The sequence below is a fragment of the Castor canadensis genome, chromosome 4 (genome assembly GCF_047511655.1).
Source record: "Castor canadensis chromosome 4, mCasCan1.hap1v2, whole genome shotgun sequence".
NCBI lineage: Eukaryota > Metazoa > Chordata > Mammalia > Rodentia > Castoridae > Castor > Castor canadensis.
The window spans coordinates 143485499-143500949 of record NC_133389.1 but is presented as its reverse complement, the minus strand read 5'-3'; positions in this window follow the sequence as shown (position 1 = coordinate 143500949).

The following is a 15451-nucleotide window of genomic DNA, read 5'->3' as shown; positions in this document are numbered from 1 at the left end:
GATGGAATTTTACTTAGCCATGAAGAATGAAATCTTATCATTTACAAGTAAATGGATGGAACTGGAGAACATCATTCTGAGCGAGGTTAGCCAGGCTCAGAAGACCAAAAATACTATGTTCTCCTTCATATGTGGACTTTAGATCTAGGGCAAATACAGCAGTATTGTTGGACTTGGGTGACATGACAGGGGGAGAGCACATATGAGATATATGGGAATAGTAGAAAACCCAAAACATGAAAGAGTTTGATGTCCCCACTTCAGAGGAACAAATACAGAAACCTTAAAGTGACAGAGGTCAAAATGAGAAGGGGATCAGGAACCAGTGTAAAGATCAGTTAGAGATGAATCAACTTGGGTTGTAAAACATTTGTACATGGAAGCAACACAAGGAATCTCTCTGTATAGCTATCCTTAACTCAACTACCAAAAATGCTTTGTCTTCCTTATTATGTTTATGTCTTTTTTTCCATAAAATTAGAGATAAAGGCAGAACAGGGTTCTGCCTGGAAGTGAAGGGGTAGGGGGAGAGGCTGGGGGAAGGGGCAGGGGGAAGAAATGACCCAAACAATGTATGCACATGTGAATAAATGAATAATAATAAAAAAAAGAATTCTCAGCTCTTCAAACCATTTCAGAAAATGGAAGATCAATAATCTCCTGTTATATGAAGTTTAAAAAGAGATTTACTCCTTTCATACATATTTATCTCATTGTTACTTTATTATATACAATTGATACAAGCCAACAAAAATATATCAAGATTCCTACCCTAATGTAGTAGACATTCTAGGGATCCAGGATCTAAGCACTTTTCTTCCTTTTTTTTTTTTTTGGAGGGAGGGGGTTTGAACTCAGGGCATATACCTTGAGCCCCTCCACCAGCCGCCCCCCTTTTTTGTGATGGGATTTTGGTTACACAAACTATTTGCCCAGGCTGGCTTTCAACCTCAATCCTCCTGATATCTGCCTCCTGAGTAGCTAGGATTATAAGCGTGAGTTACTAGCACTCAGCTCCAAGTACTTTTCGTCAAATTCTGAACGTCTCTTTATAGTTTTGACCCCAACCTAAACTCCCACGTCTGGAGAATTCTTTCCAGCTTGTGAGAGGTCTGCATTTTTGATCAGTTTTCTTCCCTTTGCCCCCTCTTTCTGCAGGCGTAAGTAACAGCTAAAACAGGTCACATTGTTCATCCATTATCATCTTTCATGAATTTTGCTGATATTCTTGCTATTATCCTCCATAAAAACTTATATGTTGTTTTATTTTTTTAATTAAAATCTGTCAACATATCATTTCCACTAAAAATTTATATACAGGTCAAAATTTCTACTTGTAGATCTAGATTGTTTGCTTATACTCTAAACAGTATATGTAGTTTTAGATTTTGTATGGATGACATATAATTGTTCCATAGTCAAGTGATGAATTTTTGCAATTTTTCTAGCTTTTCAATGGCTATAATTTTTAAGAGTAAAGTTTTAATTTCAGTATATGATGATATAAATGGAATTTCTCAGTGTAGAGACGAATGCAAAGACAGAAAGTTTTGAATTAGTTTTCAGAAGAAAAGGGTGGAGTCAATCTCATACTGTGATCTCATTTAGAATACAGTACAGAATTCATTTTCAGATGGATTGGACCTGGTGCAACATTAATAACTTCTCAAATTGGCTAACGTGGATTTCTCTGTCCATGAAACAGATTTGTGTGTTTTTTCCCTAAAATTTATTTTCAGGTAATGTATTCTTTAGAATGAGGATTTTTAACTTACTAAAAAGATCAAAACATTTCTGTCCTCTTAGGGCTAAAGTGAACCATATTAGGTAAAAGAATATATTTATACATATATTATATATATATATCTCATATACATGTATATATATTATATTATATATATGTATATATATCACATATGAGTATATATCTCATATATATGCTCATATATGACTTATCCATATGCTTTGCATCAGTAACATAGCAAATTAATATGGTTTCTTTCACTTTGATACCAATTTATAAATAATAAATTCTTAATACAATTTTTATTTTGACCAACTTTTGAAATTAATGAAACTCTAAAGAAGCCAATTTTAAATATAATAGCAAATTAGATAAATGTGTTCTCCCTTCTCCCTCATCTCCAAGAAATATATATACTTCTTCATATATTTCTGATGAGGTTCAACACTGTGACTTGCCCAGGCAAGTTGGATGTTAGGAGATATGTACAAAGCAAAATCTTGAAATGCGCTGCACAAGGGAGCTGCTCTTTTGGGTTATTTCCTTAACAAGAGGAGATCTTCAGTAAGTGGTAGCTGACACTAAGTCTGTGCCTCAGAATGAGAACACAAAGGACTCATCCTGCAGAGAAACATTGCTAATTTAACTTAACCACTTAAAATAAAATCATGCCAGCAGACCAACTGACGTTTCTACAAAAGGAATGCTTTTGTATTTGAATTTTATGTTATTAAGACTTTATAGACATTTGTTAGAAAAAAAATTTTTTAAGGTGTGAGGGACTGGTGAGACTAAATTAAAATATTTGATACTGGTTTTGGAGTTGATCCGTGAAGCATTAGGCATTCTTACAGGCAACAAGAAAAATGAAAGGGGCATTTTCATAAGGGAAAGTTACTCAAATTGCAATATATTACTAAAACATTCAGCAAACCATAACCTGCCTCGTCTTGTGAAATAGGAAATAAACCTTTTGAAATTATAGATTTTGACATAATTAATTATAGAATATTAAAAATGTGGACCAGTTCTTATTACCTGTATTTTGGCAGTGCTCTGACCAAAGGAAAAGCAAAATTAAGTGTAAATATAATAAGTTCAGATATTCTAGGATTTTTGAGATGAACAAAATAATTTCTCATCTCCAATTTCTCTAGACGGTAAAAGGTTCTTATATCAAAGGTGAAGGAAACAGACTATATTTAGGATGATTGCTGAGAAATACAGCCTTAGTGTTTAAAATAATTAAAAATATGACTGTTGACACTTTTTATAAAAATCATCCCTTATTAGAGTCATTTAAGTGACTCTAATAAAGAATTATTCATAAAGGATAAAAACCTGATCCATACCTTAAAACCAATTAAGAAAAAATTAGTCATTCTCAGATACTGAAGCATGACTCTACAGACCTATATGTGGAGCCACAAGTAACATTATTCCTGAGACTGTTTCAAACATCAATTGAAGCATGCTTCAATTAAGATAAAAAAATGAGATTGTGCTAGGAGGAACATTCTAAAAAAAAGAAAAACAAAGCAAAAACCAACTAGTGTGCTAATCCTTAATGTCTTACTCACTGCCCACAGAGTATTTTGGGGACTCCAACTGGCAGACATAAGGAAGATTTCACTTTCTGTCTTCCTGGAGTTGAATAGAACCATGGAAATATTACTGGCCAATGAGACTTGAGTACAGAGATATGTGTATCATTACCAGAAAATGCACTCTGATGCTGCCCTTAGCTTTCCTTGTATCACTAGCATGATAGCTGAGAATCTGAGAGAGGGTTTTGTTCTGTCAGTCTGGTCACTGTGTGTTCAAAATAAGCAGGACATCCTAACAAGTCAGGATTATATATGTTAGATCTACATTTTTGATCAATTTTCTTTCTTTTGGCCTCTCTTTCTGCAGGCATAAGTAATAGCTAAAACAGGTCTCATTGTCCATCTATTATCATCTTCCATGAATTTTTCCGATATTCTTGCTATCATCTTCCATAAAAACTTACATATTCTTTTATTTTTTGAAATTAAAATCTGTCAATATATCATTTGTACTAGAAAGTTTGATTTAAAAATATAAACTATTTGCAACTTATACCATTCCTATTTGGAGTTTTTTTGCATTGGCATATCCTAGTTTATTCTGATTTATGCACCAGGCTTGCTGACAAAAAGAAAGTAATAAGAAAGAAAATTAATAAATATGTTAGTGAACTTAGGGTCAAAGAAGTGGGAAACCCAAACTGCAACCTTATGGTGAGGTAGAGAAAGGGTGTTTGTTCTAGGGAGGAGAAAAGAAGAGCAGAAAGAAGATGTGACAAAAAGGGCAAAAAGGGGGCCGAAATCAGCTCCTGGATCAGACTTCCTTTCCCCTGAGGTCAGACTCTTTCAGGTGACAATAAAGGAGAGTTTGTTATGGTGGCTCAGCCTGAGTATGGGTCAGAGGGTTCTAACTTGGAGAATAGAGAGACTTTCCTCAGGAAGGTTTGCTTAGTAAGTGTTCTGTTTCAGTGGATCAAATAATCAAATGAATTTGAGGTAGAACGAGTAAGAAATGAAAGTGTATGTTGATCTTGTACATTGAGAAAGGAAGGATATCTAAGTGTAATGGGAACAGAAAGGATGGTGTGGAGGGATTCTTTAATCACCACTATTTATCAGGATTACTTTGCTTGTATGTTTTCACTTGTTTGTATTTGCTTTCAGGGAGTTGGTATAGTCAGAATGTAATTTGGGACAATTGAAAAAGTCTGTGATAGATCATGGACCAACCTGTAACCTTTGGGATTTGCCTATCCAAAGAAAAGTTTTATTAATTTGAGAGTTTATTTTGGTGTGTGCTATAATTTATATTCTGTTGCATACATGATGGCATGGAAGGCTACATTTCATCCTGTTTACTAGTTCATTCCTCTCCTTATGGAATGTGAGTTAAAATTCTTTCTTTGTTGTTGATTGTTCATGTTGTCTTTGTTCCCAAGTTCTAATGTTTCATAAACTTTTATACAGAATTGGTCTAAAAGTATTGCTATACTGATACATAGACAAATTCCAATTTACTAGGAAATTTTGCAATGTGAATTCATCATGAGATCTTTTCATGGATATGTGTTTAGGTATTGTGTTTGTCAAAACTTGGAATAACCTAATGTATTTTGTTTGATTATATCTTGATTGTATTGGGCACAATACAAAGTTTTGTATTTTTTAAATGTTACATGAAATGGTTTCCTTTCTATTTGTGTTGTAGAAGTAGTGTTGTATTTTTTAATTAGTTCTAGTTTTTATGATTTCTATGTAAGAAAATGATGGATGTTATCATTGGAAGCCAGTGTTTTGAAACATTTCAATAATTCTTGGTAATTCCAGTCTGCTTTGTTGGTTTGGAGGGATTTACTGTGTAGACAGCAATGTTATCAGTGGCCAAAAATATTAAAAAGTAAAAATATACAAAATCAAAATCCCACCTGCAATATCAAAAAGATGTACATTTTTTATGTGCTTTGAAATAATTAAATGTCTTTTGAGATGCAGAAAATAAATAAATAAATAAATAAATATGTTAGTACTGGACTCGTGACTGATTGGACTCCTACCTGACTTTTAGATAGGATTCCTCATAAAAGTATATAATTTACCTAACTGATTCCTTTTAACTTTATGTTTAGAAAAAAAAATGATTTACTAAACTGAACTGGTTCAAAAACAATGGAGCAATTATCTTACTCTAAGCTGGGAATCAGCAGATTATAAAGCATGGCTCAATTCTGTTCAGTCCCCTATTTAGTAAATAAAGTTTATTATAACACAGCCACACCAATTGACTGTCATTGTGTGCTTTCACCTCACAACCACAGAGGTCAATAGTTGTGATAGAAACTGAATGACCCTACAATGCCTAAAACATTTATATTCTGGCTTTTTGAGAGAAGACTGACTCTTGCTTTAAACAACCTGGAACATGACAAAAGGATAAGCTAAAGTAAATTCTTTGGAGACAGATGAAAGTGAAAGAGTAGAAGAACCAATAAAAGTACTACTTTTTAAAGTCTAGATATTGGAGGGATCTAAGATGGCAAGTAGAGGGAGGAAGCATCTAGCGTGTGTTCCTTAAAGTAAAAATCTTGTTGAGACGCTGGAGACACACCTGGCAGGGAAAACCACCAAGAAGAGGTAAAACTCCGACACCTCACACCCACAGCCCACACATAGATTCCCCAAGCCACCATATACAGAGAAAACAGGAGGGCTCCTGTGCTGCCAGTCACCAGCTCCTAACCTACTTGGGAGACACAGACCAACAGGTGAGCAAATAAGTGGCAAGTGGTACTCCCACAGGCACCCCTGGGATAAATCAGCATAGCTCCCTGGACAAACTGACCCCCACCCTGCAAAAAAAAAAAACTGAATAATTAACAAGCAATTGAAAAAAGATGTAGCAAAGAGGGCAGTGCGCCCTGAGCTCTGGAATTGGGGGGGGTGCACCTGTAAATAAACAAGCCTGCCAAAGAAGGCAGGGTTAGCGCTCCCCCCCCAAGAGAGCTTGGAGAGGGGAAGGCTTGTAACAGTGGCTGACATGCAGCATGCTCCGCATGAGAGTGGGGGATAGGCAGTTCCCCACGTGAACTGTAAATTAATAAGCCTGCAAGAGAAGGCAGTATTAGCTGCCCCCTCACCACAGAGCTTGGTGAGGGGAAGGCTTCCAACAGTGACTGATGTGCAGCACACACTGCCAGAGATTGTGGGATGGGCAGTTCCCCACAGGAACTCTAAATAAACAAGGCCTGCAACTATAAATAGGCTGGCAGGACTTTAGACTGAGAAAAGAGAAGGGGTAAGCATCCAGGAGAACTCTAAATAAACAAAGCTGGCTGGATTAGCTGAGTGTGAAGGCTCACCCTTACAAACTGCAATAAATAAAGCCTGCAGCACCAGCCAGCTGACAGTAGGTGGCAGGTGAGCCACAGCCTCAAACAGAGCAGATGGAGGCTCACAAAGCTGTCTTCAGACTCAAACACCAGGCAAGACAACCACAGTGCTATTGATTAAATACCAACACCAGGACTGGATGCTGAAGGAGAAACATCACAACTATTAAGACTGAAATGGCATGGTTTTTGGACCTGAAACTTTAATTCTTTTATACTTTTACATACCTTTTCTATTTGTTTAATTATTATTATTCTTTTTTTCTTCTCTTTTTATTATTATTACTTTGTTTTGTTTTGCTTTGTTTTTTTCCTTTCATAAGACTACTCAAACACCACCACCAGGACTAGATGCTGAAGGTTTATCATCAGAACTATTAAGACTGAAACTTTATTGCATTTGAACCTGGGATTCTTTTTTTCTTTCTCTGTCTCTCTAATGCCTGCTTAACTCACTATTGATTAGTATGCTATCTCTTCCTGTTTATTTCTTGGCTCTGTATTTTTTTTCTCTTTTTTCTTTACCTTCTTTGCTTTCTTTCTCCTCTTACCCTTCCATCCTAGATATCAGTATTTTTAGTATTACAAGCTAGACAATACTAAATTACACATAGTACAATGACAGTAACAGCAGCAAGTGGATTGATGGGAAGACAGAAAAAAGGTGGAAACTATTTTCTCCCCAATGATAAATTACTATAGGAACCAGAGGGAAATCAAGAAAGCAGATGCCCAGAACCAGACTCCAAAAAACAAAGATAAACTATGCTAAAGAATCCAATGAGGCCCCCAAGAACACCCTGAAGAAGAAATCCTGCAAGTAGTCAATGAAAAATTTAGAGATGATACTGGATATGGTCAACAAAAATGTATAGGAGACACTCAAGAAATTCCAAGACAACAAAAATACAGAATTTAGAAAGCACAAGAACACATAAAAGAAACTATAGAAGCACTGTATAAACAACAAAGTGAAACAAACAACACCATAAATAGAGAGATAAATGAACTCAGGACAAAAATAGACAATATTAAAGAAGTGATTCATGATTTGAGAAACCTCAGAGAAAAGAATGAAAGAGAAATGCAAAGCAAAATGGAAGGCCACTCCAGCAGACAAGAACAAGCAGAGGACAGAATCTCAGAACTCAAAGATGAAATGGTAATTCAAGGAAAAACTGAAGAACTACTAGTTAGAGAACTCAAGACCTGTGAAAGGAACATGAAAGAATTCAACAACTCTATCAAAAGATCAAACCCAAGAATCATGGGCGTTGAAGAAGGAGAAGAGGGGCAAATAAGAGGAATTTGTAATATATTCAACAAAATAGTTAGAGAAAATTTCCCAAATATAGAGAAAACTATGTTCATTCAGGTACAGGAAGCCTCCAGGACACCAACCAGACTTGACAAAATAGAAACACCACATGACATATTATCATTAAAACAACAAGCACAGAGTATAGAGAAAGAATATTGAAGGCTGTAAGAGAGAAAAAACAAATAAGTTAAAAGAAAAACCCATCAAAATCACAGCAGATTTCTCAATGAAAACATTAAAAGCGAGAAGAGCATGGGGTGAGGTTTTTTGGGCACTGAATGAAAACAACCTCAACCCTAGGGATGCTCTACCCAGCAAAACTATCATTCAAAACACATGGAGAAATAAAAGTCTTCCATGATAAGCAGAAACTAAAACAAAATATGACCACATAGCCACCACTACAAAAGATTCTTCAAGGGATTCTGCACACAGAAAGTGAAAGCCAACATAACCCTAAAAGGACAGGCAGTACCAAACCACAGGAGAAGAAAAGACAAGAAACTAGAGAGCAACATCAATTTAGCTACACACAATCAAACCCTCAAACAACTAAGACAACAAATGACAGGAATCACCACATACCTATCAATACTAACACTCAATGTAAATGGACTTAATTCCCCCATCCAAAGACACCGTTTGACAAATTGGATTAAAAAGGAAGATCAAACAATTTGTTGCTTACAGGAGACCCATCTCATCAATAGAAATAAGCACTGGCTGAAAATGAAAGGCTAGAAGATGATTTTCCAAGCAAATGGTCCCTGAAAACAGGAAGGAGTAGCAACACTTAGACAAAGTAGACTTCAAACCTACATTGATCAAATGAGTTAAAGCAGGACACTTCATAATAATAAAAGGGGAAATATATGAAAAGGAAATAACAATTATCGACCTATATGCACCCAATGTCAGTGCACCCAATTTCATCAAACATACCCTGAAGGACCTAAAAACATATATAAACTCCAACACAATGGTAGTGGGAGACTTTAATACCCCCCATCACCAATAGACAGGTCATCCAAACAAAAAAATCAATAAAGAAATCCTAGATCTAAAACATACCATAGAGTGAATAGACCTAGTTGATGTCTACAGAACATTTCATCCAACTTCTACACAATATACATTTTTTCTCAGCAGCCCATGGAACCTTCTCCAAAATTGATCATAACCCAGGGCACAAAGCAAGCCTCAGCAAATATAAGAAAATAGAAATAATACCATGCATTTTATCTGCTCACAATGCATTCAAACTGGAAATCAACAACAAAAATAATAACAAAAAACATGCAAGCAGCTGGAAATTGAACAACACACTGCTCAATGGCCTATGGGTGATCAATGAAATAAAAGAGGAAATTAAAAGGTTCCTGGAAGTTAATGAAAATGAAAACACAACCTACTGGAACATATGGGGCACAGCTAAGGCAGTCCTGAGAGGAAAGTTTATAGCCATGAGTGCATATATTAAAAAGACAGAAAGATCTTAAATCAATAACCTAATGCTATAGCTCAAAGTCCTAGAAAAAGAAGAACAAGCAAATCCCAAAACAAGAAAAAGGAGAGAAATAATAAAATAAGAGCTGAAATCAATGAAATAGAAACTAAAAAAAATACAAATAATCAATTAAACAAAAAGCTGGTTCTTTGAAAAAAATAAATATGATTGACAGACCCCTGGAAAACTTAACTAAAATGAAGAAAGAAAAAGCTCAAATCGGTAAAATCAGGAATTCAAAAGGGGACATAACAATAAACACCATGGAAGTCCAGGAAATCATCAGAGACTATTTAAAGAACCTATATTCTAATAAATTTGAAAATCTTAAAGAAATGGACAGATTTCTAGAGACTTACAATCATCCAAAACTGAACCAAGAGGACATTAACCACCTGAATAGATCTATACCCCAAAATGAAATTGAAGCAGCAATAAAGAGTCTCCTAAAAAAGAAAAGTCCAGACCTGATGGATTTTCAGCTGAATTCTATCAGACCTTTAAAGAAGAACTGATACCAACCCTCCTTAAACTGTTCCACGAAATAGAAAGGAAAGGAAAATTGCCTAACACATTTTATGAAACCAGTATTGCACTCATCCCAAAACCAGACAAAGACACCTCCAAAAAGGAGAACTATAGGCCAATCTCCTTAATGAACATTGATGCAAAAATACTCAATTCAACAGCACATAAAAAAGATCATTCACCATGACCAAGTTGGCTTCATCCCAGGAATGCAGGGGTGGTTCAACATACGAAAATCAATAAACGTAATAAACCACATTAACAGAAGCAAAGACAAAAACCACTTGATCATCTCAATAGATGCAGAAAAAGCCTTTGATAAGATCCAACACCATTTCATGATAAAAGCTCTAAGAAAACTAGGAATAGAAGGACACTATCTCAACATTATAAAAGCTATATATGACAAACCTACAGCCAGCATTATACTTAATGGGGAAAAATTGAAACCATTTCTTCTAAAATCAGGAAAAAGACAACGATGCCCACTATCCCCACTCCTATTCAACATAGTACTGGAATTCCTAGCAAGAACAATTAGACAAGAAGAAGGAATAAAAGGAATACAAATAGGTAAAGAAACTGTCAAAATATCCCCATTTGCAGATGATATGATCCTATACCTTAAAGACCCAAAAAATTCTACCCAAAACCTCCTAGACACCATCAACAGCTGTAGCAAGGTAGCAGGATATAAAATCAACATAGAAAAATCATTAGCTTTTTTATATACTAATAATGAACAAACTGAGAATGAATATGTGAAAACAATTACATTTACAATAGCATCAGAAAAAAATCAAATAACTAGGAGTAAACTTAACAAAGGATGTAAATGACCTCTATAAGGAAAACTATAAACCCCTGAAGAAAGAGATTGAGGAAGACTATAGAAGGTGGAGAGATCTCCCATGCTCATGGATTGGTAGAATCAACATAGTAAAAATGGTTATACTATCAAAAGCAATCTACATGTTCAAGGCAATTCCCATCAAAGTCCCAATGACATTCATCAAAGAGGTTGAAAAATCTACCCTAAAATTCATTTGGAAACACAAAAGACCACAAATAGCCAAGGCAATACTCAGTAAAAAGAACAACGCTGGAGGTATTACAATATCTGACTTCAAACTATATTACAAAGCAATAGCAATAAAAACTGCATGCTACTGCCACAAATACAGACATGAAGACCAGTGGAATAGAGGACCCAGATATGAATCCACACAACTATACCCAACTTATTTTTGACAAAGGTGCTAAAAATATATGACTGAGAAAAGACAGTCTCTTCAACAAAAACTGCTGGGAAAACTGGTTAGCAGTCTGCAAAAAACTGAAACTAGATCCATGTTTATCACCCTATACTGGTATTAACTCAAAATGGATCAAGGATCTTAATATCAGACACCAAACTCTAAAGTTGGTACAGGAAAGAGTAGGAAATACTTTGGAACTAATAGGTATAGGCAAGGTCTTTCTCATGGAACCCCAGCAGCAAGAAAGAATAGACAAATGGGACTTCATAAAACTAAAAAGCTTCTGCTCAACAAAATTAATGCTCTCTAAACTGAAGAGACCACCCTCAGAGTGGGAGAAAATATTTGCTGGCTACATGTCAAATAAAGGACTGATAACCAGAATATACAGGGAACTCAAAAAACTAAACTCTCCTAAAATTAATGAACCAATAAAGAAATGGGCAAGTGAGTTAAACAGAATTTTCTCAAAGGAAGAAATTCAAATGGCCAAAAAACACATGAAAAAATGCTCACCATCTGTAGCCACAAAGGAAATGCAAATCAAAACTACACTAAGATTGAACCTCACCCCTGTTAGAATAGCCATCATTAGAAACACCACTAACAACAGGTGTTGGTGAGGATGTGGGGAAATATGAACCCTTATACACTTCTGGTAGGAATGCAAACTAGTACAACCACTCTGGAAAAAAATTTAGAGGCTTCTTAAAAATCTAAACATAGATCTGCCATATGATCCAGCAATACAACTCTTGGGGATCTACCCAAAAGAGTGTGACACGGGTTACTCCAGAGGCACCTGCACACCCTTGTTTATTGCAGCACTATTCACAATAGACAAGTTATGGAAACAGCCAAGATGCCCCACTACTGATGAATGGATTAAGAAAATGTGGTATCTATACACAATGGAATTTTATGCAGCCATGAAGAAGAATGAAATCTTATTATTCGCAGGTTAATGGAAGGAACTGGAGAACATCATCCTGAGTGAGGTTAGCCAGGCCCAGAAGACCAAAAATTGTATTTTGTCCCTCATATGATCAAGGGTAAACGCAACAAGGGGATTGGACTTTGATCACATGATAAGGTGAGAGCACGCAAAGGAGATATGAGGATAGGTAAGAAACCCAAAAAACTAGGTATCACCCTATGTCCTCAATGGAAAGAAACTAATGCAAAAACTTTAAAATGCAAGAGGGCAATAGGAGAAGGGGACCAGGTAATAGAGAAAAGGTCAGTTCGAGATGAATCAATTTAGAATGGAACACATATGCACAGGAAAGCAATGCAAGGAATCTCCCTGTATAGCTATCCTTATCTCAACTAGCAAAAACCCTTTTTCCTTCTTGTTAATGTTATACTCTTTCTTCAGCAAAATTAGAGATAAGGGCAAAACAGTTCCTGCTTCGAAGTGAGGGGGTGTGGGGGAGAGGGAGAGTGAGGGGTGAAGGGGGGAGAAATTACCCAAACATTGTATGCACGTATGAATAAAAGAAATAAAATAAATAAATAAAGTCTAGACATTGATGCTAATCTTAATTTAAGCAATGGTGTGATGGCGTTAAATGTGAAAAGGGAAAAGAAATAGAAGACATGCCTAAAATAATTACCCTAATGGGCTTTGTAAAATCAATCCATGGTGTATATATAAGGAAGGCTGATTTAAGGAGCAGGAGTAATTCAGAAATGACAGATTTTGTTGTCTTTTGCTTTGAATGAAAAAAAAAAGAAACAAATCTTCCATATTAATTATCTTCATGATACCTAAGAGACACACCTTCTGCATTCAAGACTCAGCATCTTTTGCTCTGCCAAATATGTGGAGTGTGCATATGTGTCTGTGTGCAAGAGAGAGAGAGAAAAAGAGAGAGAGAGAGAGAGAAAGAGAGATGTTATAGACCCAATATTCCCTTTGTTTTAGTATTGGGAATGTTTCATGCTATAATTAATCAGCAGGTCTACTTTTAACTACTTACATGAAAGAAAGTACACACAAAAGCAGAAATATAAGAGAAGAAGGTGGTGACATGGAATGGGAGATGGAAAGCTTTATAATTCATCAAGATTTGCATCTACTCATACACTATAATACATACTGAGAACACCTATCTGAATTATGCAAGTTAACAGAGTTCCATAAATACAGTTTTACAAATGCTGGATGGCATTTTTACTAGCCCTTTTGTAATGGTGAACTGGAAAAAGTTATTTTTCTTTTCCATATAAATGGTAGAAATTTTTCTGAATTTAAAGAACTTCTGTGCTAAATTCTAGCACAGAAAGAAAGATGACATTTTTAGGACTACAAATAATTCATAATTGATAGAAACAAACATAAATAAATATATGTGATATGCTTAAGTGCTAGCATTGAAATAAGACATAAGGAAGAGATTGAGGGATGCTACCAGAACTAGGGATTAAAGAAAGAAAGTATTGAAAGATCTGGTCAACATTCTTAATAGAAGTACAAATCCATTACCTGTGATTGTCATCAGGTTTAAAATCTTATATTCTACCTTAGCATTAAAAGCTAGTTTCCTATTTATTCAGAATTTCTTTGCACATAGATACTTCATGCCTCCACTTCAAGATGGGTATAAATGAACCTACTAAATCCAACAAAATTGAGAATTTAATGTTTGTATTCAGTTTCCCACTCTCAAGGGAGAGAGGAAATGTCTCTGTTGACTGAAAGTTCAATCACTTTCCTCTAAGGCTATATTGACTAAGGAGTTCAATTGCTCTTCTCTACAACTCCCAAAGATGGAGATTATGGATTTTCTAATGCGAGATGTGTAGAGGATGGAAACAATCATTACCAAACTATTTTACACATCTACTTTGAACTTTCAACCAAGATGCTCAGACAGAAAAACTGTAAGTTATTTTTCCCAACATTGAGACGGTTTGATGTTAAAATCTTCAATCAATCCAAACTTTTTCAATTTTGCTAGGAATGCTTCAATAAGATTATCAAACTTGAAAGAAAAAACTGAAAGAATATATATATATCCAAATTATGATATTAAATCATATTTTTCATTAATGGGATAAACAGGAATGTTTTCATCACTTTGCAACTTGAGGTACTTGTGAACTTGTTTAAAATATTCTGAATCATTTCAAATTAGGCAGTTTGAATGAAATTCAGAGACTATAAAGATCTCTACAATTTTATTGGAAAACATGAACTGGTTTAATTTGTGTTTGAAATATGTTGAATGTTGATGGGACCTTAGAGCTTCCCACTACTTATGAATAAAATTAATTCCAAAGGAAAATATATATGTTTATTAAAAAATGTGTGCAATTTGTCAGTATTAATTATATTATTATCTTTCTCAAAAATTCATGGAAACATTGAGTTGAGAAAAGTCACAAGTGTGTTTCATAAAATATACGTAATTTTAAGTATTCTTAACAGCTATTTCCAGAGAATTAGTCAATGTGTGTTTTAAACTGTGTAACTGTATATTCTCACTTGCTTTAAGTCTTATTATAGAAAAGATGAAAGGTAGATAGAGCCAAAATTTGAATAATAATGAACAAGAAAGAATATTTAATGTTTGTTTTGTCTTATCTACTTCAGGCTACTATAACAAAATATCACACACTAAGTGGTTAAAAAATAACAAGAAAAAACATTGGTTTTTTATAATTGAGGAAGCTGGGAAGTCCAAAGTCAAAACACCAGAAGATTTGGTGCCTGGTGATGACCTGCTTCCTTGTTCATGATGCTATTCTTGCTTTCCTCACATTCTCAGAGATCCAAGAAAACTCTTTGTGGTTACTTTGACAACATTATTTATCTCATTCAAACCTGATCACATCAGAAACATCTCACCTACTAATAATATCAGATTCAAGGTTATGTTTCCACATATGAATTTTGAAGGGAAATACACATTCAGTGCATGACACTCTCATGAAAAAAAGAAAAATACTTTAATAAAAGTGAGAAATGAGGGAGATGGGTATAAAAACTTAAGTAATTAAGTTTATGTTTTTGATATACAAACTTTGAAAAAGTTGGGCTGAATTAAAACAAAAGAAACACATCAGTCTTGTACAGCTTTTTGTGATATGTGTCTTGTCATTTAAATGATCTAAAACAATAAATTCTTTGTGCTTCTTGGTCTCTGTTTTTCAG